This window comes from Podarcis liolepis (assembly GCF_965112155.1).
Source record: "Podarcis liolepis genome assembly, chromosome: 1".
Lineage (NCBI taxonomy): Eukaryota > Metazoa > Chordata > Lepidosauria > Squamata > Lacertidae > Podarcis > Podarcis liolepis.
Genome location: NC_139554.1, coordinates 125,939,153 through 125,962,786, shown reverse-complemented (window position 1 = coordinate 125,962,786; position 23,634 = coordinate 125,939,153). Strand labels below are relative to the sequence as shown.

The 23,634-nt window shown below is 41.0% G+C and overlaps 1 protein-coding gene and 1 long non-coding RNA gene across 2 annotated transcripts in view; one reads left to right on the top strand and one right to left on the bottom strand.

Annotated features, from left to right (window-relative positions):
* Nucleotides 1-23,634, top strand: part of PLCL1 (phospholipase C like 1 (inactive)) — a 196,614-nt gene that overhangs the window by 52,699 nt on the left and 120,281 nt on the right. The gene's annotated exons all lie outside the window — the stretch shown is intronic.
* Nucleotides 16,759-21,800, bottom strand: LOC310691353. Its single transcript, XR_014518477.1, has 2 exons — nucleotides 19,114-21,800; nucleotides 16,759-18,775 (listed from the first exon to the last, which is right to left on the bottom strand). It is a non-coding gene; the product is annotated as an uncharacterized lncRNA (long non-coding RNA).

The window sequence follows — 23,634 nt, the reverse complement described above, 5'->3', positions numbered from 1 at the left end:
TATTTTCTGTTCATGTGTCTTACATTCTAATTATACTCTAAACATATTTTTCTGAATTTTTCTAAGTTCAATGGTACTTATGTCCAAGCAAATGTGCTCAGGATAGCAATCTAAATTTGGCTGCTGAATTTATTTTCTGCTGTTGAGGACAAACATTACTGTTTGACACTATTTTGTTTTTTAAAGTTGGACAAGGTTCCCTACCCCCAACGTTTTGCTAGTGCATTCCTTGAAGTCAACTGTAAATGAGCTGCGTTTCTCTCAGGAACTGCAAGGTGTTAAAGATAACAATGATATCCTTTGAAATTTAAATGCAAAACATGATAGTGTTTCACTGTGTGGGAACAGAAGGCAAATATTCTGGAAACATTGCATTTCTCTTTAAAAAGGCATTTATGAGAATGGCCACATTTCCACAGTGAGCCTTTGTTCAACCTGCCCTTGAAGATGTACAACCCTTTCGCCTCCTCCTGTTTTTTTTTTCTGTCTGCAGGTGGACTGTGGGGGAGATGAAGCAATGACTGATGATATTAACTCTGTGTGCATTTGAGAAGGCCTGTATGGTAACATTGTTCCATGCTGGGAATATTTATTCCCTTTCTTCCTTTTGTGCAGCGCTTGGTGGTGATTAAGGCTCTGTCTGCACCTTACATTTAAAGCACTATTATACTACATTAAACAGTAATGGCTTCTCCCCAAAAATTCTGGGGACTGTAGTTTAAGAGTGCTGAGAGTTCTTAGGAAACCCCTGTTACCCTCAGAGAGCTATAATTCCCAGAGTTCCCTGGGAAAGGGGGATTGACTGCTAAACCACTCTGGAAAATTATTTATCTATTGCATTTATACCCCACATTTTTCTCCAAGGAGCTCAAAGTGGTATACATGGTTCTCGTCTTCCTCATTAAATTGTAGCTCTGTGCGGGAAGGGCATCAGAGTGTGTGCTACAAGTCTTGTTAAAACCACAGCTTAGCCATTAATTCACTAACTTTCCCCCCTTCAAGCTGCTATTTCTCATAATGCTTTCCCTCTTTTCTAATGCAGGAAAAAAATGGTTTAGAGCTGCTTTACAAGTTGTAAAGTTTACGGAGGTAAACTAAAGTTTACTGAGGTATACTAAGGTTTACTGTAAAGTTTATTGCTATACATATCCAATGTGGTGCCCTCCAGTTGTTGGGTGCTACAACTCCCACCATCCCTGACCTTTGGCTATGCTGACGGGAGTTGATGGGAGTTGTAGTACAAAACATCTGGAATACTAAGCTCAAGCCCCAAAGATGTGTGCACAAACTAGAACTTTCTGAATGGCCTCTCCCCTCAGGCCTCTGCAGATTCTGAGAAGCTACTCGTGAGAATCAGGGAGTGCACCATATACCGTGCATCTGCATGATTTGCATGCAAAAGGTCCCGTGTTCATTCCCTGGCATCTCTTGAGTAGGGACACGGAAAGACCCCTAAAACCCCGGAAAGCTCCTGTTAGTCAGTGTAGACAAAGTGAACTAGATGGACCAATAGTCTGGTGGTGCTGAGAATAGAAATAACAACAACAACAAAAAGTAGAAGCGTTTTCCTTGGATCACTAGTGTGGTTTCTCTGCTGTTCTGTCAGAGAAACTGGCAAAACAATTGCACATAGCTTTAGGAAAATGGAAATATGGTACCTGTTTATTGTGCATGTTAAGCACAATAGGGTGCATTCAGTATCGCCAAAGACTTGTGAAACGCTGTGGAGATGATTTTACTATGCTGGCTTTCTTGATGCTGACTAATGTTTGTGGTATACAGCTTTTAAAATGACAATCGAATGATCTGACACGGTATAAAGCAACTTCCTATGTTCCTGCCTGACACGGTGTTTGGGGACTGCAGATAGAAGTTAAATTCTGCGAAGTCCTGGCCACACGCTGGAGTATTTTAGGCCCATGCAGAGGGCTTCTTGCATCCCAGTGCAAATATTACTTCTTAACCTCCAAATGTCTAAGAATGATGATGCAGGCATTCTCTGTAGACCACTCTCTTTCTCTCTCACTCCCAGAATTTCCAGGGAATTATGATTAAGCGATTGAAGTGCAGATGTTTCCCACATTCCATTCTTGTATAGCAGAATGGGATATAAATCTATGGTGCGGTCACATTTGAAATATAGTTCTGGCTGACGCATCGCAAAAGCCATTTCCTGTCATGCACAACAACCGTCACACAGATCACCAAAATTATGTTATCTTTTAAAGGGTGACAATAATTAATATTGTGTGCAGGGCTGCCTTTTCACTAGCAATAAAATCTAAAAAGTATTCTCCAAACACCACCCAATTGTGACATAAAACTGAGAAGGGGCTTTTATTTGGGAAGGAGAGTGGGGACAAACCTATAAAAAACAGATTGGATTTTCTAAGCTACTTTTTAAAATTAAATTAAATCAGAAGTAGCTCAGCTTATTTCTTAGCCACTCTGATGTTTTCACCTACAGTAACACAGCTAGTTCAAGTTCACTTCAGTCAATGGTAGGTGCAAACAACTAATACTTTAAATAATTGAGTCTGATTGTTCAAAATATTTCTGAATTCATAATTTGTGTATATCCCAAACAGCATCTGTATGTACTTCCACAGTGACCACTTCCTCAGTGGCTACTGAGGAAGATGTGTTTTGGTTGAAACATGTTTGGATTTATTGTACTGTATGGCAGTAAGATATTTTAGGTTATCTGTGTTAGTCATTTTTTGCATTTGTGTAAAATGTAAATTTACATGATCAAATCAGCATTATATCATTTTAATTTTCTTATCCCAATTTAAAAAATATCATTCAGCAAGCAATACACTTGCTTCGCGTATAGCAGCACACACAGTGTCTGGTGATGGTGTGGAATTTGCAATATAAAATATGTGTTAAAAGGTATTTTGCATATTTTAAAAACTGCTGCATACTTTTGCTGGCTCCCCCGCTTTGTGAAAGCCATGTAATTTGACCAGAGTTAATCGACCGCTTAGCTTTGCTAGTATGTACACAGAGCTGATCTGGCATGACTTCCCTAATATCTGGCGGAGTATCTTGTAGTACATCAGAAATGCCCTAAGTGAAGCCAAGTGTGTGTGTGAGATGCCAAGATACACATGCTCCATTAATAATTTAACTTGCAGTGTTAGGTAAGTAATGTAAGGAAGAACTGTATTTGCAAGTGGTAATGAGAGTGTGTACTTTGAACGCTGCTGCTTTGTTCATTAATTTCCTTTTGACACAGGAATGCCACTAGTGCCAGACCAGTGGGCACAGGCAGACCTGGGACCCCTCAAACCTTGTCCTTCTCTCCATCCCAGCATATGCACATTCTTTGTATTGTCTGAGAAGAACTCAGACAATAGAAGAACTCTGATTATAAAACTGTATGATGCACAGAGGACTATTTATGTCTTTGGGAACCCTACTTTACCAGGACTCTAAAACATACACAACTGTACACAAGAATCAAGTAGGTAGCCGTGTTGGTCTGACACAGTCAAAATATATATATATAAAATTTAAAAAATCTCCAGTAGCACCTTAGAGACCAACTAAGTTTGTTCTTGGTATGAGCTTTCGTGTGCATGCACACTTCTTCAGATACCACAAAATGCACACAAGAAGATATTTTCACACTGGATGTGCATATAATAATAATAATTTTTTATTTATACCCCGCCCTCCCCAGCCAAGGCCGGGCTCAGAGCGGCTTACAAGCAATAATAAAAACAAGTTGAATGATTACAACTTAAAAACAAAATTAAAATGCAACATTAAAATAGTGAAACATGAAAATATTAAAATGTAGCCTCCTCGCAGGAGGAGAAGGAAAAGAAAAAAGAAAGAGAGGGAGGGAATCAAATTGGCTCCAAGCCAAAGGCCTGGTGGAACAACTCTGTCTTACAGGCCCTGTGGAAAGAAATCAGATCCTGCAGGGCCCTGGTCTCATGAGGCAGAGCGTTCCACCAGGTCGGAGCCAGAGTTGAAAAGGCCCTGGCTCTGGTTGAAGCTAATCTAACTTCCTTAGGGCCTGGGACCACTAGGGTGTTGCTATTTATGGACCTTGAGGCTCTCCGTGGGGCATACCGGGAGAGGCGGTTCTGTAGGTACGAGGGTCCTAGGCCGTGAAGGGCTTTAAAGGTCAAAAGCAGCACCTTAAATCTGACCCTGTACTCCACTGGGAGCCAGTGCAGCTTGAAAAGCACTGGATGAATATGCTCCCATGGCAGAGACCCTGTGAGGAGCCTCGCTTCAGCATTCTGCACCCGCTGGAGTTTCTGGGACAGCTTCAAGGGCAGCCCTGCGTAGAGCGAATTACAGTAGTCAAACCTGGAGATGACCATTGCATGGATCACTGTGGCCAAGTCGGGGCGGGAAAAGTAAGGGACCAACTGCTTGATGCGGCGAAGGTGGAAAAATGTCGCCTTGGCTGTTGCAGTAACTTGCGCCTCCATGGAAAGGAAGGCGTCAAGGATTACACCCAAACTCTTAACGGAAGGCAGTGGCACTAATTGGGCCCCCGCAAGAGAAGGGAGTTGGTCCCTCATCCCCATGCCATCCCGACCCAGCCATGTTGGAGGCAGTGCCGCCTCCCCATGTTCAGTATCTATAGTAGGGATGGGGAACCTTTTACAGACAAAGCGCAATATTTCTTTCTGGTCAACCTTTCAAGAGGCAACATACCGGTGTTGTTGTTGGGGGAGGGGTTGCAGAGGTAAAAATAGGCAGATCAATTGATACACATGTCATCTTTGTGCAGTAGGGCAGTTTCTACATGCACTCATGTACGCCTTCTAACCTCTGTACGCCTTCTAACCTCTGTTCAGATAAGCCAGACACAGAATGCATTCCAGCCCCTGGCAGAAACGGGAAAGGAGAGTGAAACTCAGGGCTGGTGAAGAGTGGGAAGGTTTGTGGCCTGGAGAGAATCCTTAACACCAGATAGAGAGACCTGGAGGGCTTGCATGAGATTGTTGCTTTGATTCTGGATGGAGCATAAGAGCGCATCTAGGGGCCCCCTAGAAGTATTCTGAGCTATATAACAAAACTAGTGGAATGAAAGACTGCTTTGGATTAATGTCGTTGGCTGTGAAGATGAAGATCATGCCTGCATCCAAAAGGATTGTGTGTGTGTGTGTGTGTGTGTGTGTGTGTGTGTGTGTGAGAGAGAGAGAGAGAGAGAGAGAGAGAGAGAGAGAGAGAGATGGGGTTACTGTATTTTCCACTGCTCTTTCACTTAGCCTGCTTACTACCTGCTTTCCACAGCAGGTGTGTCAAAAGCCTCTGTCTATTTGTAGGTGGATGAAGGCTGTGTGTCTTTTGAAATGCCACCCATTCATCCCACCCAAAATATTGTTGTCTTTGTTCAGGCCCATGGATGTTACACTGTTAGTGCGAAATGGCAATTTCCATGGGTTTGCCATCACGATGCATTTAATATTTGTTAGTTGGGTGCTCTTATATGCCCATTGGTACGTAAATCTCTGAGGAGGGTACAGACTTAAAAACCTCAGCGGGTATAGCTTGATTTAAACGCAGTGTTATAATCAGATTTTGCTCTGCTGCTCTTAAAAAAACTTAAAACCCAAAAGCAGTTTTTCTTTTAAAACAATCAATTCTCTCCTTGCCATCTCCTTTCTAAAGCCTGTAGTTGACACTTGGAGTAATGTGATAGCTAATGCCTACGATTCACTCCAGTGCAACTTAATTTCATATCTGACAAGGATATTCAAGGCATTTAAATGATATAACAGCTAATGACACTGAGAAAAGATAATAGAGATTTTTTCCATACTGTTGTGGTCCCTAGCTGTGCATTTGCTGTATAATGGTTGTGGGGTTTTTTTCCTTTTGGAAAGCTGTACTGAGTGATTTGCCAGGCTCGCAAAATCAATTTCAGATGTCATAGGGTATGTTTATTGCATCTGTTTTGCCCTGAGGTTTGTTTCCCTATAGTATTTATTCCAGAGTATCAATGCAAATTTCTCTGGAATAGAACCAAAGCTTTTCATTAGGCATCTTATTTATTTATTTTTATAATGCATTAGCCTTGCCCGTCAATGTTAAAAAGTGAGATGGAGGCATTATTGTGCAAAGGGAAAGAAAAGGTTTGCTTTGGATCTTTACTGACCTAGGCCTATATGTGTACCCATTCAAGAAAAAGCAAAAACAGAACTGAATTAGGTCAAAATGGATTTACAATACTTGTGATATAACTAAGAAACAATTCATTGGATAGCCTTAAGTGAATCAGGAGACCTTATAGCTGCAGATCTTACAGACTTCTGGCAATTTAATGCAACAACTTCCAGAGGGAAGTCATGTTAGGGTTCACCCACACGTCCTCTTGTCCCATTACACCCCTCCCCTGCGGAAACAGCTTTTTAGCACTCAGTCAGAGCAAACATGAATTCACGTTTTGTCCTGGTTGATATTTTCCTCTGATGCAACAATAAAGAGTGGGTTTCCCCTGGGAAAAGAATGGGGCAAGGGGGAAACAGCAAAAATGAACAAAGAAACAAACAAAATTCAGTGAGTGCTTCTTTGAAGGCTCAGAAATGTGTTCTTGATTAATCTGGAAACATTTCTAGACCACCTAATATTAGAAAATATCTAAGCACTGAACAGATGTAGTCTAAAAACATAACAGTCCCCTCCTGAAGCTTGTGGGCTCCCAACTCACACCAGCCCCTGTCATCATGACAAAAGGTCAAGGATGTTGAGAGCTTGAGTCTAGAAACATCTGGAGGGGCATCACATTGGCTAAGTTTTCACTGACTAGAATTCACTTCATCAGATTCTGCTGAAAAGGTGAGGACCTTGAAATGCATACTTCACTTAAAAAAACACCATGCACTGCAATTTTGAATGCTGGGTAACCTATCATGAAGTTCAACTAAGCATTCAGAAGAGGGTGGTTGAACACGCAGCCTGCATGTGGCCCCTGTGGCCATTTTTGGTGGCCCTCAGCAACATTCAGAACTTCTTAAAGCAGCTTGAGTATCCAGCTTGTGTGTGTGTGTGTGTGTGTGTGTGTGTGTGGTGTTGTTCTGTGAACAGCTGGCTCCCTTTGTTTGACTAGGTGCTTTGTACTTCCTGGATCTTGCTCACCATGGAATTGTCCAAAAGGCAAATGGCTCCAAGCCAAAAGACTGCCATTTTAAGGTTCTCCTTTTTTCAGATAGAAGATATGGCCTTCTAACTGAAGGTCTGCCCAAGAAAGGATATAAGGCCTGAGATAAGCTTTAGACATCGTTGGAGGACATTTCCTGCTTGGAACTGTCCAAGGTCCTGCAACTTTTACCTGCCTGGCTAAGCCACCCACAGGCATCCATCTTAAGTTGTGGGGTGCCACTTGTGGTCAGGACAAGGTGTGTCCCACATCACACAAAATTGTTGGGCAATTGGTATACTCACAAGTGTGGTTGAGCTCTGTACTAGCACTTCAGACCACGTCCCATTTCATTTCCATACCGACTTAGGGCTTTCGGTCAAATTTCTTGTGGGTGCTCGATTGTGCTGCAAACGAATGCATGCAAGGTATAATGCCAGTCACCAATCAAAACCGCAGTCTTGGTTTTCAAAATATTCCCTTGCCTCTTGGCGCTTCGAAATGAATAACGAAAGTGGAAGAGCCAGCGGGCTTCATGTATTCTAGTGTGGTTAATATGCAGTTCTACTTGAAGGCTGTTATCCACTTACTGCTGTGGCTTCTGCTTTATAGAATTCTCCCTCTCTCCTTACCTCCCCTTGAACTTTTGGATTGAAAGCAGAATAACCAAGGAGTCAATACACTAATCCTATTCCGCTTTTACTTAGCTGCAACGACAGTTTGTCTTTCATTTTTCATTTTTGAAAAAGGCCCTGTTGTGTAGGGTTATGCAACTAAGCTTGGCTAAAGAATTAGATTATGATGAAGGGGGAAAGCAGGGACCTGCTGTGCACATTAAATTGTAAGAGCTCGGAATGGATTTATGTCTTCAGCTTTTCTCGTTTTCTCTCTCCCCCCCCCCCCGCTTCGTATTGCTCTCTGCATGTCTGTCGCTCTTATGCTTCAGTTAGGGAACTTAACTGAATGAAGTTCTAAGAAAAATCTGGTGCACCTTCCCACAGGCAGTATTTGTCCAGCATTAGCCCAGTTGGCAAAGCAGCTGAGCTTATGCCATATGCATTCTGAATTGCCATGCTAGAGCATGGTTTCTGGGTCCATCTGTAAGTGCCAACCTTTTTGAAGATGTTAGGAGCATCCTACTCTTGTGTAGGACTCTGGTAGAGACACATGCCCGATTGGCATGTTCTTTCCCTACTGGTCGGTCGTTTGGGAACTTCAAAAGCTTTCTTCTGCCCGAACACCACAGCGACTGATACCAAAAGGCATTAGCATGCTTAGGGTTCCTGCAGAGTATTTGCAGTTTGCGTAATAACAGAACTCAGTAGCACAGCATTTTGGCTAATCTACTTTTATTTAGATATAATACACTTGGAGCATTCTGCTTTAGCTCCTTCCTCTTTCTCATCAGACAGCAAAAAGAAAAAGAACAAAGGACAATAGTCCCACTTCACGGAACACAGTAACACAAAACATCCTGTCTCCGTCACTTCCCACACTGTGGAATAAAAACATACACCGTCATGTGATAGACAACAATCCCATGACTGCAAACACGGGGAATGAATCTCAACAGTTCAGAGGTGTAGCCCTCCAGGTGCTGTGGAGCTACAGCTCCTGTCATCCCTCACCATTGGCCATCAACATTTGGAAGGTAGCAGATTGACTACCTCAGCACTAATTGGTCTGTGCTCAGAATACCTAAGGACCAATGTGAACCTATCTGGATGTTGAGCTTCTCCTAAGAGAATCTGTCTCTCCCCAGTTACCTAATAAGGTGTATCTCTGTGTAGGACTATATATAGTGAGTGGCTGTGGAACCTTTCATGAAAGAAGTCTGATAGGTCTTTAAGGTGCAAAACCAAGATAGTTCTTTTCTAGAAAGCTTTCATTTTTCATTGATAAATGAACACTGTTTCTGCTAACTTTATGACTTGGCTTTTATTGTTTCTATCAGTTTGACTTGTTTCCTCTTTTAAAATGAAGGTTTTAAACTTGTATTGCATTTAGTATATATGGCAAACAGCCTTGGAGATTTTATGTTGAAAGGAGCATGTGGGGTTTTCCCGCCACCACCCGAATTAAATGTGATTTTCTTCAAAACATTTTTGAAGGCTGCTTTCTCCTCAGGTTGTGCTTTTATTGGCGCCTTAACAATTTTCTAGGAAACAGACTGGTTTGCATCACTTTCCCTTTTGTGCAGCATCCTCCATGAGGCATCCAAAGGTGCTTGAAAAGAAATCAATAACTATTAGCCCTTGACAAACAAGTCAAACATTCAAATGCCATTTGTTTTGATGGGGCTTACAGTTGTTGTATTTTTATAACCTAAGGAGAATCAGGTGTGGTGTACTATCGATATTCCAGCTTCGCGTGAGGAAAATGGCCAGAACTGGACACCTCTTTCCTTCTCTTTTCTACAGGCAGTGGGGGAAGAAGGCTGTGCTTGCATCAGGAACAGAGCCAGCTCCTAAGGCCTCCTCTACCCAGGCACGATATAGGAATGGACAAACATGTCAATTTTGGTTTTTCTCAGTTTCTTGTTTTTCTAGTCTTGGGTTCATTATTTTTTTTTACATTATTCCATCAAAACGTCACCCTCTGCAAACAAACAAACAAACAAACAAACAAACAAACAAACAAACAAACACCCCTCATGAAAATTCCTCAGCACTTTAGTGGAGATTTCTCCTAAGACACACACTTTTGCACAGTCTTTCCCAATACAGTGTATTTTGTATCTTTACTAATAGATGCATTTTTAATGTACACCTTTTGTACAGACTGCTTGACTGGAGAATAGAATTGTGAATTTAGGGGAAGGGCGGGTGCATTTTAGTTTGAGTGTTGCTTTGGGAACTGTAAATTTGGTAAGTTCACCTTTAAATGCAAGCTGAACTGAATTCCTCCCCTCCCACATCTTTTGTGTGAAATGATCCCTTATTTACTGCTACTGTAACAGGATCATAGGATATTGTTGCTATGGAACATGGATTGGGCCTAGTTTGCATGTTGCCACAGATACATTCTCCTTTTTACCTTTTAAAACTTGTTATTGAATTGGGAAATAAAACTGAGTGTCTCCTGCCATTTCCCCACTCTTACCCTTCTGTTCACCTTTCTCTTTTGTTGTGCTTACTAAAGTCCCTGGGGCTGGGGGGACAAAAAAAAGCCCCCTTCTCCGCTTAAATGTTAATTTAGTAATAAATTCAATAGGGTGTTGGTTTTAAAAAAAGCTTTATAAGATAAAAGTAAAACCTGAGGTGCATGTATTTTTTTTGGGGGGGGGAGGAGGAGGGAATGCTTCACTAGTCCGGTCTACCTGTAAATATGTCAATATATCAAAAAACATGTTCAGTTGAAACTGGTGAATCAAGACACTGTCTATAGTGTAACTGCTGACAAAGAAGAAATGATGTACATTGTAGAGTGAAAGTGGCTGTAAAAGAGTCATGTCAAACAGGCTAGAAACAGAGGGTGACATGTCAAGGCAAAGAGAACTGAAAATAGGGATCTCTTAGCAACTCTCAATACCCTTAACAAAGTACATATCCCAGGATTCTTTGGGGGAAGCCATGACAGTTTAAAGTGAAATGATACTGCCTTAAATGTATAGCAGAGAACTGGTCTCAGAGAGGGCTTCTGAGGGTAGATCGCCCTTTCCATCCATGGAGAGGGAGATTTGCAAATCCTATTCCCCTGGGATGGCCTCCCAGGAACTGTAGGGCTGTCTGCCAATTTTCTAGCATGCTTTGCTCAATGTGCAATGTCCATTGTGAAACTTTCATAAACAACAACAGGTAACCCTATTTTTAACATGGCAGGATTTGGGATTATAAAAATTATTCTTTTTACTTATTTAGAATTCTTATATCCTCCTCTGTAGCCTAGTGAGTCTCTCAAAGCGACTTACAAAACCCTCACAGTGAAAATGACACGAGTGTTAACAGGAACAGAAATGATAGAAAAGTTCTTTTTATTTTTCAGGAAAAGTTTAAAGTCTACGATAAAGGTTATTTACAACAAGCATGTTTAAAAATCTAGTACAAATAACCTTTCCCAGCCAATTTTAATGCCAGTACAATCTTTGCATAGCATTACCCTAGATACAGATCAATGCTTCTGTTTTTATCTTTTGGGAAATCCTGCACAATTCTCCTCAATCTCCCATGAGCATCTTCTAGTAGCTAGTTCAGTGGCGATTCCTTGGGGGGGGGGAGTGTGCTTTTGATGTTGTTGCATAAAAGCCACATAACCTCATTAAAGCCAATGTCTCATGAGTAAGCACTTAGCATTTTTTTTTGGTAGCAGAAACATGAGCTTCCCTGCTTCTTTTATTAGGCGCACACACATTTTAATCTACATAGGTAAAAGTGCTTTGAATTGTAAATATTACCCCTAATATGCCCCCTTCTGCCTTTATGACGTTGATATTAATGCACAGGTGTGCCTATATTTCTACTGATAATGAGTGCAAAGGGTTGCTTGCAAACGATGCAAATACTCCCTGTGCAAGGAAAATGTAATGGTGTTGAACACAAGAGCAGCCAAAGCAGCAAACAGCATGCACAGAAACACTTAAAACACTGATATTTAAGACAAGACTCACAAGAGGAGATGCGCAGAGGAGATTACACTTAGCACTTGGAGGGGTTAGGGCTGCACCTTTTTAGGTCCATTTTCAGAGTGTTCCCCACTATTTAGTTACTTGCTACATCCTTCAGCATAAGCAAAGTATAAAAGAATTACTGTACGAAGAACCCTTTCATTGAGTCTTCTGAGAATGATTGCATTTGGATCTGAACAGTTGCACCAAATATTTAAAGCACACGGTACCCCCAACAAAGAATCCTAGGAACCATAGATGGTTAAAAGTGCTGGGAATTGTAGCTCTGCGAGGGGTGTGCCACAGTTCCCATGATTCTTTGGGGGAACCAGTGCGCTTTAAATGTATGGATATATAGGAGTGCATGGAGAATTTGCTGAGTGAAGATCTTCTGAAGCGAAGAAGCCTGAAAACATAAAAATGTTAGTTTGATCATGTTTAGTAGCAGATGCAATTTCTAGCAAAACCACTGCAAACAAACAGTTTTGAGGGATGTTAAAGCAGCTTTGCATTGGCTTACACTCTGGAGTCTAGCTGTTGAAAGTGCTTTGCTCTTGTCCAAGGGCCTGATAATTCCATTTAAGCCTTAAAAAGCAATCTCTCCTTCACTATGGTCACTAGAAAATACTTAAAGATGTTGAGCTGTATTCCTCATGGTTGATTCCAGCTTATAGGCAGAGAGACTTGAAATCCCCCATAGGACCGAGATTTGTCAAATTTGACATCCTTTGTGAACTCTTTTACATCCCTTCAAATCCTGGGTATTTCATGTGGAATGGGTGCGAGCTTTCTCTCCTTTGCACATAGACACACTGTATCAATCTTTATTTTATGTCAACACACTTTTTGTGTTGTGATGGATGAGGGTGTCTTCCCGCTACATGATGGGTAAACATGTGAACTGACTCCAAGGCTGTGTAAACACCATACACTGGAATCACATTTTGGGGGTTTAATGTAGTACTGCTCAGAATGTTTGCCCACAAAAATTTGCAAGACAAAAAGTAGATAAAATGTTTTTCACAACCCACCTATTCACATTTTTCTTTGGTGTCTGGTTTGTCTCTTGATTGGTTACTCCTTTGGTACCATTTTTTTTTTTTAAAAACGAACAAACTCTTCTTCCTTCTTGGAACAATGATGCTATCATGTAGCCAACCAGACTGGAACGGAATGTGAATAGAATGCTTTTTGTATCACATTGCTTTCACTTTGGATGTGTGAACCTGTTGCATCCTTTCAAACATCTCGAACAGGGCTAGGCAACCTAAGGCCAGATGCAGCCCAATCGCCTTCTAAATCTGGCCCGCGGACAGTCCGGGAATCGGTGTGTTTTTACATGAGTAGAATGTGTGCTTTTATTTAAAATGCATCTCTGGGTCATTTGTGGGGTATAGGAATTCATTCATTCCCCCCCCCCCAAATATAGTCCAGCCCACCAAATGGTCTGAGGGATGGTGGACCGGCCCACGGCTGAAAAAGGTTGCTGACCCCTGATCTTGAACATTGTTTAAATAGTGGTGGTATTACTTTCAGGGGGTGAAGGTGAGATAGTATCCCCTATTTGACTTAGACTTAATTAATTTTTTAAAATTATGCTCGCCATTTAGGGCACTGCACACGGGAAAACAATCAAATACATGTTATTAATAGTATCCCATTTTGCCAGCATTAGCGAATGCTAATCAATAGAAAAGAAACCACTGAAAAAAGAAAACGGGAAAGCTAATGCTGGGCTGCACAAGGGAAACATCAATTTTTGGTTATTCAGCTGCTATTTTGGAGATTTTATCTTGTTGTTTTATCTCATCTTCTCATGTCTGTGTAATAAACTAAACCATGTTTTTTGCTGATCCATCTCAAGGGGCATTATTCCCCCCCCCAATAGTTTTGCTGCTGGTTTTGATCATACCATCAGAGAAGCATAATTCTTTTGCTGTAGTAAAGATCCTTGTTTATTTCCTAATTATGTTCTCTTCCCCCAATTTCCCCAATTTTGTAATTCTCGGCATTTTGTTGTTCTCAAAAGAACTGGGTATGTTGTGAATCTGTCTGTCAATTTAAGATTTTGGTGGCGACTTTTACCAGGAAGCTGCATTGTTTTTCTGATCTGAAACAAGGGCATCAAAGACAGCATGCCAATTAGTTAAAGCCCATGAGACCTGATATTTAGATTTTTTTTAAAAAAGATTATGTCCCCCCCCTTTCTCCCAGTATGTCATGACTCAAGGCAGCTTACAGCATGAATTAAAAACAAATACAGCCCAGAAACGTAGGTAACTGTTATAAATATTATTTCATTTAAAAAATCAGTTACCGTATTAAAAGCAGCACTGAATTAAAGCTACTTTAAACCATTTAAAAACACAAGAGGAGAAGAAACCAAACAACACCCACCATTAAAAGTCCTTGCCATAACAGCCAGTTAGTGGCCAAAGGCCTGTGTAAACAAAAAAGTCTTTGCCTGTTAGCAAAAGGAAAGCAGGGAGAGGTCTAGCCTAGCCTTCCATGAAGGGCTCTCCCATAGTCTGAGAGCAGCCACTGAGAATGCCCTCTCTTGTGTCCCCACCAAATGTGCCCATGAGGATGCAGAAATGCTTCACCTGAAGATATCAAAGCCTGGGCAGGCTTATATAGGGAGATAAAGTCCTTCAGATAGTCTGTACCAAAGCCATATAGGACTTTATACGGTTTCCAGACCAACAGTCTGATGTCTGCCTATTTGCATGACATAACTATTTTTGCCACTTGGATTCACTTACCAGGTATTATGACAAAACTACTTAGCTTGTAAATCTGTATCTCCATCATGGTTTTTCTCCATGGTGGCTGGGAAGAGGCACCAGCCCCAATTCCTGCTACACAATACATTCCCTTCTGGCAGGTTCGGATGGAGCTGAAGGCTGGCAGTGGTTGTACTGCAGATATATCATACTTCCTGATCAATGCCAGACTATCTGGTGGAAGATGAAGAGGAGAGGTGGCCTTAACCAGTGGGAAATGGAGAGGCAGAGGATCTGGGAACTGTGCAGGGAATCTGTGGGCCATGAATTGAGCCATATCAAACATGTTGCCCATGCCAATTTATAAAGATTGAATTGTAGTTTTTGTTTCCTGTAATATAAGTAAAATGTTATCAAAATAACAATAATATTGGGATTAAGGAGACATCTGAAACAAACAATGAAAATGTTGGTCAATATTAGGATAGTATCATTAGTTAACTCAAATTGATTTTAAGGTAAAAAGGTAAAGGTAATGGGACCCCTGACCATTAGGTCCAGTCGTGGCTGACACTGGGGTTGTGGCGCTCATCTCGCTTTATTGGCCAAGGGAGCCAGTATACAGCTTCCGGGTCATGTGGCCAGCATGACTAAGCCACTTCTGGCGAACCAGAGCAGCACATGGAAACGCCGTTTACCTTTCTGCCAGAGCGGTACCTATTTATCTACTTGCACTTTGATGTGCTTTCGAACTGCTAGGTTGGCAGGAGCAGGGACCGAGCAACGGGAGCTCACCCCGTCGCGGGGATTCGAACCGCCGACTTTCTGATCGGCAAGTCCTAGGCTACATGGTTTAACCCACAGCGCCACCCGCGTCCCTTTCAATTTTAAGGTACTTTGCTACAATTTGTAAATGGGATGTTTGGAAGCAGTGTTTGCAGAAATGAGCAACGGTACATAGTTTCTGTTATTTTTTGAGGAACCATATGATTCAACTCATTAGCCCAGGAACTATGTGTAACAGAAAAGGATTATTGTGTAAGGGTTCAACATGTTGTATCTCAAAATAACATGAAAGCCGGCTTTGTTCCTTTGTATTCTGTAACATTATTAAGTAAATGAATTCTGTTTCCCCCCTTGAAGTGATAAGTATGAGAATGCAGGTATGAATTTGATACCACTGTGTTCAAGGTTGTGAAACAAGTCATGCAGAACCCATCTTCAACTGTGCAGGTTCTGTTTTCTGAATATTGCTTATTCTTTTGGGTGAGGTGCTTCCTAAAATCCTAGCAGCAATCCTGCTCTGCTTTTCTTTAAAATGAGGGATAGCACACCTCATTGCCAAGAGAAACAGTTGAAACTAATGAAATTATTGTATAACACAGTAGTACTGTGCATTGTGACTACCTCTTGGCAATGACAGAACATAGCCTTTTTTTAAAAATGTCCTTTATCAATTGTACAACACTTAGTTGTTCAGGTACATAATAAATATTGGCTGGGATTGAAAGAACTGCATCACTAGTTCTCCATGCCCAAAGAATCTTTGTGCTGTTTCTTGAATGGTGTCACATAACAAAACTGCTTTTGAAATGGATAGGGCTTTCAGAAACCGTGTGTAATGTAATTTTCCAACCTGCTGGACTCTAGATGTTTTGGACTTCAACTCCTTTCAACCTCAGCCAGCAAGGAAGGATGTGTGTGCCTTACATGTAGTCAAAAATCCCACTTGTTGTGCCTAAGGTATCTCTTTGAAGCCCACTCATTAGTACTTTGTAGTGGAAGCCAATGGCTATGAAATTCTAAAGTGTTGCAATAAGTGGAATATACTCCCAAGATAACAAAGACTATGCGAAACTAGAAATGGTAATTAAACACGGTTTTTGTTTCATATTAAACTGTGGTTTAAACCCACGGCTTCAGAAGAATAAAAGAGCTCCACGTAGAAGTTTTGAACATGTAGGTAAATATTCTCAGGCATAAGCTTTTTCATTTATAATATACCACTTGGACTTTTGGGAACAAAATTTGTTTCCTTTAGAGTGCTGATCTTTACTGTAACTTTAAACAAGTTAGCAAGATCCATGCTTAGAAGTGTACAGGCTTTGGAAAAATGATGCGTCAACCTAGCATTCTATTGTACATTTTTAAATTTTTACTTCTGGTTATAGAGTGCCATGTGGAATTGTGTTTTTGGATGGGGCCAACACTCGCTTTGAGATTGTGAGCAAAGCTTGAGAACAAAATTGTCATAAATCTTCGGACACAATTGGCCCACAATCCTAACCTAAATCAAAACACCTGTGGCAAATCAGTATATATATTAATTTCTTCTTACTTATATTCAGCCAAGGACCATAGTTCAATGGTAGAGAATCCACTGTGCATGCAGAAGGTCCTATGTTCAATCCTTGGTATCTTCAGCTAGGGCCGTCCCAAACTCCTGGGGGCCACTGCCTGTCAATGTTGTCAATATTGAGCTAGGTGGAATAATGGCCTGACTTTGGTATAAGGCAGCTTCCTCTGCTCCTATGATCTGAAATTTACCATGTGCTAAAGTGGTGTCACAGTGGACTTTTAGGGCTGTTAAGAACATGTAGGGCAATGCATTCACCTCCTTTTCTTTACGAACCCATGTTTTTAAACCATGAGAGTTGAAGGTGCAGCCGATCAAGGCAAGTACACTATGCACATTTAGGGAAGCTTTGGAAACATCTTGGGTAGACAGCTAGGATTGTAATGCATGAATTAGCCCTTAGATCTTCCCATAGGGGAACTGTTTCAGAAAGTCACTGTGGTGCAAGTAGAAAACAGCTGTGTGAAAGCTGGTTACAGACTCTTGAATCAGATTTGATGCAAGCGATGACAGCCTTTCGAGGAATCGGCAGGTGTGTATCCCACTTACTTTCACTTGGCTATTTGCACGCTGTGACTCTGATCATCTTGAAAGTGTGAGGTTTTGCTAATAAAGGCTGAAGCAGTGACGCCGGCAGGTAAAGGGTAATTTCCATGAGTTATAAGGGACCATTCTTCCGAGTTCAGACCCAGTCCTTAAAAGGATATTATGCATGCTTAAGAAGGTCATTGCTTCGTGCTGGAGGTAAAACAAATGCCATGTGCAAAACGGATTTGCTTTGGATAAAGTAAGGCTTCAAAAAACAAATGTTGATGGCAGCCTGTACTTTCAGAGAAGAACAAAAGCTGATCAGGCCAGCTTGTCTGTATCCACCTGTGTGTCACAGGACAGCTCGAAAGGTGGTTATGGCCTGCTAACTTGGCTGGAAGGCTATGTATAAAACTGGCCCATGGAGTGAGTGGCCAGTCATCAGGCTTATTGCCAGCCAGGCAATAAGCCTGTGCTGTGTGATTCCAAGATCTGTTTCTCCAGATTGGATAGTAACTGGCACTTCTTTAGCAAAGTTTCAAAATATTAAGGAGCCAATCCAATTTTAAAATTGATGAGCATTTGGCCGAAAACAATATAATAACAGACTTTCCAAGAGAGAGAATCTTAGGGATAATGATATTCCTGCAAGGGTGCTTTCATTTGCACACACTAAACTGCAAATCAAGCTTGTAAACTTTGTATACACACGTCTTCCACACTTGACCAGTAATTTTTTTTTTTAAGGCATTGTCTTGTTTAAAAGGAAACATCATCCCCCTGCTGTGTCTGGAGGAGATCTACACCTGTTTTCTGAGAACCACACCTAGATATGCTGCAGAAGCTGTTTTGTGAATTGTTCCCCAACATTTTTGTTTGTGGAACACCCACTCTGGTTCTGCATGCTTGGCACCTACACTCAATGTCCTTCTGGAGCCAGCTAAAAGCATATATTTTCCTCTGGTTTTCAGTTCAGTAAATATACTCGACTTTTATTGCTCCTGAGCTATTTCCTAGTTTTATTGACATTTTTATCTGGATCTTTCGGCTGCTGCAATGTATTTTGAGTTTTCATATGATTTATTTTAGCATGTTTTCCTGTTTGCTGCTTTGGGTTTTTTAGTGTGTGTGTGTGGAATAGTGTGGGGTATAAACCCAGTAAATAAAAAGATGCACTCAGGCTTAGTTCTATTGTATAAATATGGCTTTTCGGTTGCTTCCACTGGATAAACTTGAGGTTGTGTGAAACTGCTGTGATTTAGGGCCAGACTAGATGAGCAGGGCCACCACGTATATGTTGAACATGTGTTTGCTAGGTTCATATACAAAGCAGGGCTGCGAGGGTCTCAAAAAAAGGAGTGTACAAAGGAGGAGAGCAAAATCTGGTCCACTCCTTTGTGTTGCCTTGCTATGCTCTATTGTTAAACAGTTTTCCCCTAGCCTGGATTGGATACCTGTTATTTACTGAGTTGAATAGGATCCAAACTGCAGCAGTCTGATTGGTCCTAGAACAATAGGATTCAGAATGCAGCAGTCTGATTGGTTCTAGAACAATGCAGCAGTATGATTGGTTGGCAGGAACCACCCAATCCTGCTCCAGATAGAAGTGAATCCACAACCTGATTGGCTTACAGTAGAATTCCGGAATTAGCCAGTCCCATTGTGCAGCCCATTGTGTAAATAATGTATATAAAGCAGATGTTGTGAGGGGACTTTCATTCATTCCTCCTCACCACTATGAGCTGAATAAAGAGCATGAAATCACTTTGCGACTCTGAGTATATTTCAATACCGGAAGTGAGGAATCATATGTGTCCTCTGTATGTTCCATTGTGCAAAATAGGGGGTAGACAAGGAATGAGAAACCTGTGACCCTCCAGATGTTATTGGACTCCACCTCCCATCACCCTTGACTATGGAGCATGCTAACTGGGGCTGATGGGAGTCTGGGTGCAACAACATCTGGAGAGATAACCCTGGCATACACGCCCCACACCCTTGCATTTTGGGTGTCTGGGGCAAACATGCGTTGATCAAGTTGTGTGGTCACCCTGCACGACTCTCTTGGCTCTCAAAGGGGACACTTGGGTATTGCTGTTTTATTGCTTGCACTCGTGGTGTGTTTATGCCCTGAATGAAGCGAACCCACATCCTAACAGCAGTTTTCTGCTTTTGCAATTTCAATAGTGTCTTTCTTTTCCTTGTAGTTTAGTGACAACTTTGAAAGCAGTGTGTGCCAAAGCCTTAGCATCCAGGAGGCATATCAAAAGAAACCTCATTCAGTAAACCCCCTCCTCCAAGTCTCCTTATTTCTATCATAATGTGTTGGGTTTTTTTGAAGGGCTGTTTTTTGGCCATTGAAGCTAACTATCGCACAAGAATCCACGCAAAAACCCTTCCCCAGGTTTTGGCAACTGCTGCAGCCATAGTGATGAACGGCCATGTCTCTGAAATATGCAAATAAGAATCAGCCGCCGCCTCTGGCACAAGAGACATTTCCAATGCATTTTCTGGATTTTATTTTATTTTTTGTCTGTACACTCGGCGGCCAGATAGGCATAAAAAATGATCCTGCTTCTTCGTAGTTCAAATAAGCATTTTGCTTTAAATTACATTGTCACTTACTGAACTTCCTGTAGCACTCTTGGCAGGCTGAGCTGTTTTTTTCTTGGGTTGTGTGCTCAGACTTTACTGTATACAGTTGCCTGGGCTTTTTCCCCCTCTTTTCTTTTCTTCCTTTTTAGCCCAACAGTCACTGTGAGGAAAAGTACTGAGTTGTGCTTCCTGTGGTTAATACAAACTATTATTGGCATGGAGTATTCTTTCCTGACCTCATTAATCAGGAAAAGAGTGGAGAGAAAAAGAGAGGGGGGGGGGAGAATAAAGAAACCTAAACATGCTACTAAACTGAGTCTGAGAAATGGGTGTCCTTAATTAGTTGGAAAAGTGCTGTGCATACATGCTGATATTACTGCCACACAGGCAATTTGCAGTACTGTTAACATGCTTAATGGATAATATTATTATTTTTGACTTGTTTCAAGTCAAAGACTGTTGGAGTCCCCACCCACCCGAAGACACTGTTATTCTTTTCATACGTGAATTATAATATCTGTCAACATTGGCAACAGAGTTTTGTGCCTAGGGAATAGAGCTGATTCTAAGTTTTGGACAGATGTGCTATAGTCCTGCAAGCGGCTATATTACTACAGAATGTTGGAGGAGGTTTGCTTGTTTGAAAGTGTTTCCAGTGACAAAATTTCATTGCACTGTAAAATTTTCATATGGAGGGAGTGCAGGCAATTCTTTTTGCTCATTAGATGCTTTCATGATGGTATCTAAGGCAATGCACATATTAAAATTACACAGAACCAGCTATTAATTAGGTACAACAATTTCAATTGTAGCACGGGCAATAAAATAAGAATTATAAACACAGCAGCACTCAGTTTATCCATACACACAAACAGCATGAAAAATCCTTTCAAAAGTACAGGAAAAGCTTTAAGATGCAAAGTGGTATCCCCTTCTTGAGAAATACGGTAAAAATGTGGTAAGATGAATCTCTTTTGGGAGAGTTCCATAAATTGGGGTCCCAACAGAGAAGTCACCTGCTTCCCAGTAATTTGGGACTGTATCACATCAGAAAGTGAATGTTTAAAATATAAACATTGTAAGTTATTCAAATGTGCACTTTCTGCTATGGCATAGTCCCATCACAGAGGCAGGGGACTGCAAGCCTGGACGTTTGAAATCACCGAGAAGCAGAAATTTTGTGAGTCTTTCTAGGTGTTGTGGAGCATTATATAAAATGGCATGTTTCAAGCAACAGAAATGCTAAAAGCCACAATGTGTCATCTTTTAGATCCGGAGTTTTATGGTATGTGTTTCTTTTATAATGGTCTTTATGGTTTGAGCAATTTCATAAGCTAGTCTTTTTAAATACATCAGGCATTTCTGCTTGAAAGCGTTTTGTTTTGGAATTGTGGCAATTGCAATTACCAGACTTGTCCTTCACGGAGAAATACGTACCCGGCAGGAATGGCAATAATCCAACTTTAAATATGGCATGAATATGTTCTCTGTTCAGCAGGCTCAACTGTTGCACTGAGAACCAGGATGCATTTTCAGCCTTTGAAGAATTACTTTTGTAAAGAAGCAACATCCGCCCTCCCAGCTCTACTATAATTCTTGCATACATGACCGATGTATATAGGAAAACTGATATATGGCTATTGATAAGATCAGGTCTGTACTTTTCAAAGTGTTTAGAATTGGTAAAGTCTGTGGTAAGTTGTGCTAAGCACAGGCAAGAAGGGAACCAGTTCAGTTTTTGGTTTTTTTTTAACAAAGGAACTTCAGGCTTCAAAAAAGAATCTCTGAAGAATACTGCTTAATTTTACTTCAGGACATACTTTTGGAACTGACCTTGGCTACAGCTTGTGGTGTGTCCAGACCAGTGTGACAAGCCATGAGCCTATGTCTGGGTTTGGATATAATGCTAAGGCAAACCATGTCTTGGTGCTGGATTTCACCACAGCAGATCCAGGGGAGAGTGTCTGATTTCTCCCTGTGAGTATCTGCTGTCTTGCACATTAATGCTTACCCATGCTTTGGCTTAGTGTTTTCCGTGAACTGGGCAGTAGTGTTTTTCTAGCTTCTCAGCTTCTGTTTTTTTTATTATAAATGACAAGGAAGGTGACATTCTGGCCAAGCCAGCAAAATTCAGATGGTTTGGAAACCCTATTAAGTGCTCACATTTAAAACTAAAACTTTCTTCCATGTGATCACCCTCGGGGCCCTTAGGTAACCAGGGACGCCGTTCTCTGGCAAATGGCTCTGCTAAAAAAGAAGGTGACAAGATGAAGGTGGCTTTTAAAGTCTCTGCCCTTTGAGAGACTTTCTAAATAACACCCCTTGCTAACTTTTGAAGGCCAGCAAAGAGATTTAGGAGGGCCCTTGGAGAATGATTTCTCTGTTGCATTTAAATGTATATTTGTAATGTTATGAGTGTTTATTTTTTAAATTATTATACTTGAGTTTTTGAAATGTGACATTATCTTGACCAACTTGTTTGTTAGCTGCCTTGGGGACCTAATTAGCTGTGGTATATGTTTAGTAGTTTAAAAATAAATAGTGATTTATTTATTTTTTAATATAACTGGTAGTTTTCCAGCTTGGTCATTTAGTCTTGAGCAGTTGGCTTGCCTGCTTTTTTTGAGGATCTTGTGATTATCTAATTGAACATTCAAAGTATTAAAGTATATTCATATGTTGTTACCCTTTGACATTTTCTCCACCCCCAAATCCTAATTACCTGTCGGCAAAATGATGGAAATCACCAATTATATCTGATCAAAAAGGGCAACAAATCTCAGATAAATTTAGAGAGAACTGAGCACATTTTTCTGCAAATCCTGGAATAATATGTACTACAGGTATACAGTATATTACTTCCCCCACTATTTATAAGTTCAGTTTGGTACTTAGTTTGCTATTATTATGTTTACCTTTTCAAAACGTTGGTGATGGTGTGCGGATTTTCATATATAAAGAAGACAAAAACAACATTTTGTCCCCCACTTTATTTATTTGTTAAAAGGTGGGGGTGAGGCATAACGATATTTCCCCTTCTTATACTATACTCTGCTCCTCTGACAAGCAAAAAATCCAGCTCTTGTAAATCGGCTTCTTTTAAGAAAGAAATTTAATGTGAACAATGCCCTCTCTGCAGTTATTTGAACTGTCACTTTCTACAGTCTCATCATCTGTCCCTTCAGCAGTAATGAGCACGAATGCAGTTTGATAACATTTTCAGGGAAACATTATGCAAACTGTGAAGGGAGGAAATATATTCTCCAGACAGAACTGAAGAGAGCGAAGGGAGAAACACTATTTTTCTTTATAGATCTGTTGCTGGAAACCACAAGAGGGGAGTGTGTTCTTGCACCCATGTCCTGCTTGCAAGCTTACCATAGGCTGGTTGACCACTGTGAGACTAGAAGGACCATTGGCCTGATCCAGACGGGTCTTCCTAAGCAATCAACAAATATTATTGGAATCAAAAGTTGACAATTCTGCTTTATTAGACCAGCTGTTGAGTAGGTTCCTCTTGTTACAAATTTGATCCCCAGAGGTTGATCTTCAGAACTGCTGATGAATGGGACAGTGTTTGTTTTCTAAGAACAAATCTTTGTTTGCCCAACAGTAGCACCACAAAGTGGCAATGTGGTCCTGGTTTTTTCCAGTGTAATGTTTTGTACTCATTCGTGCCCTTCATATGAAATCTGACAAGACTGTGTTTTACGTTGAG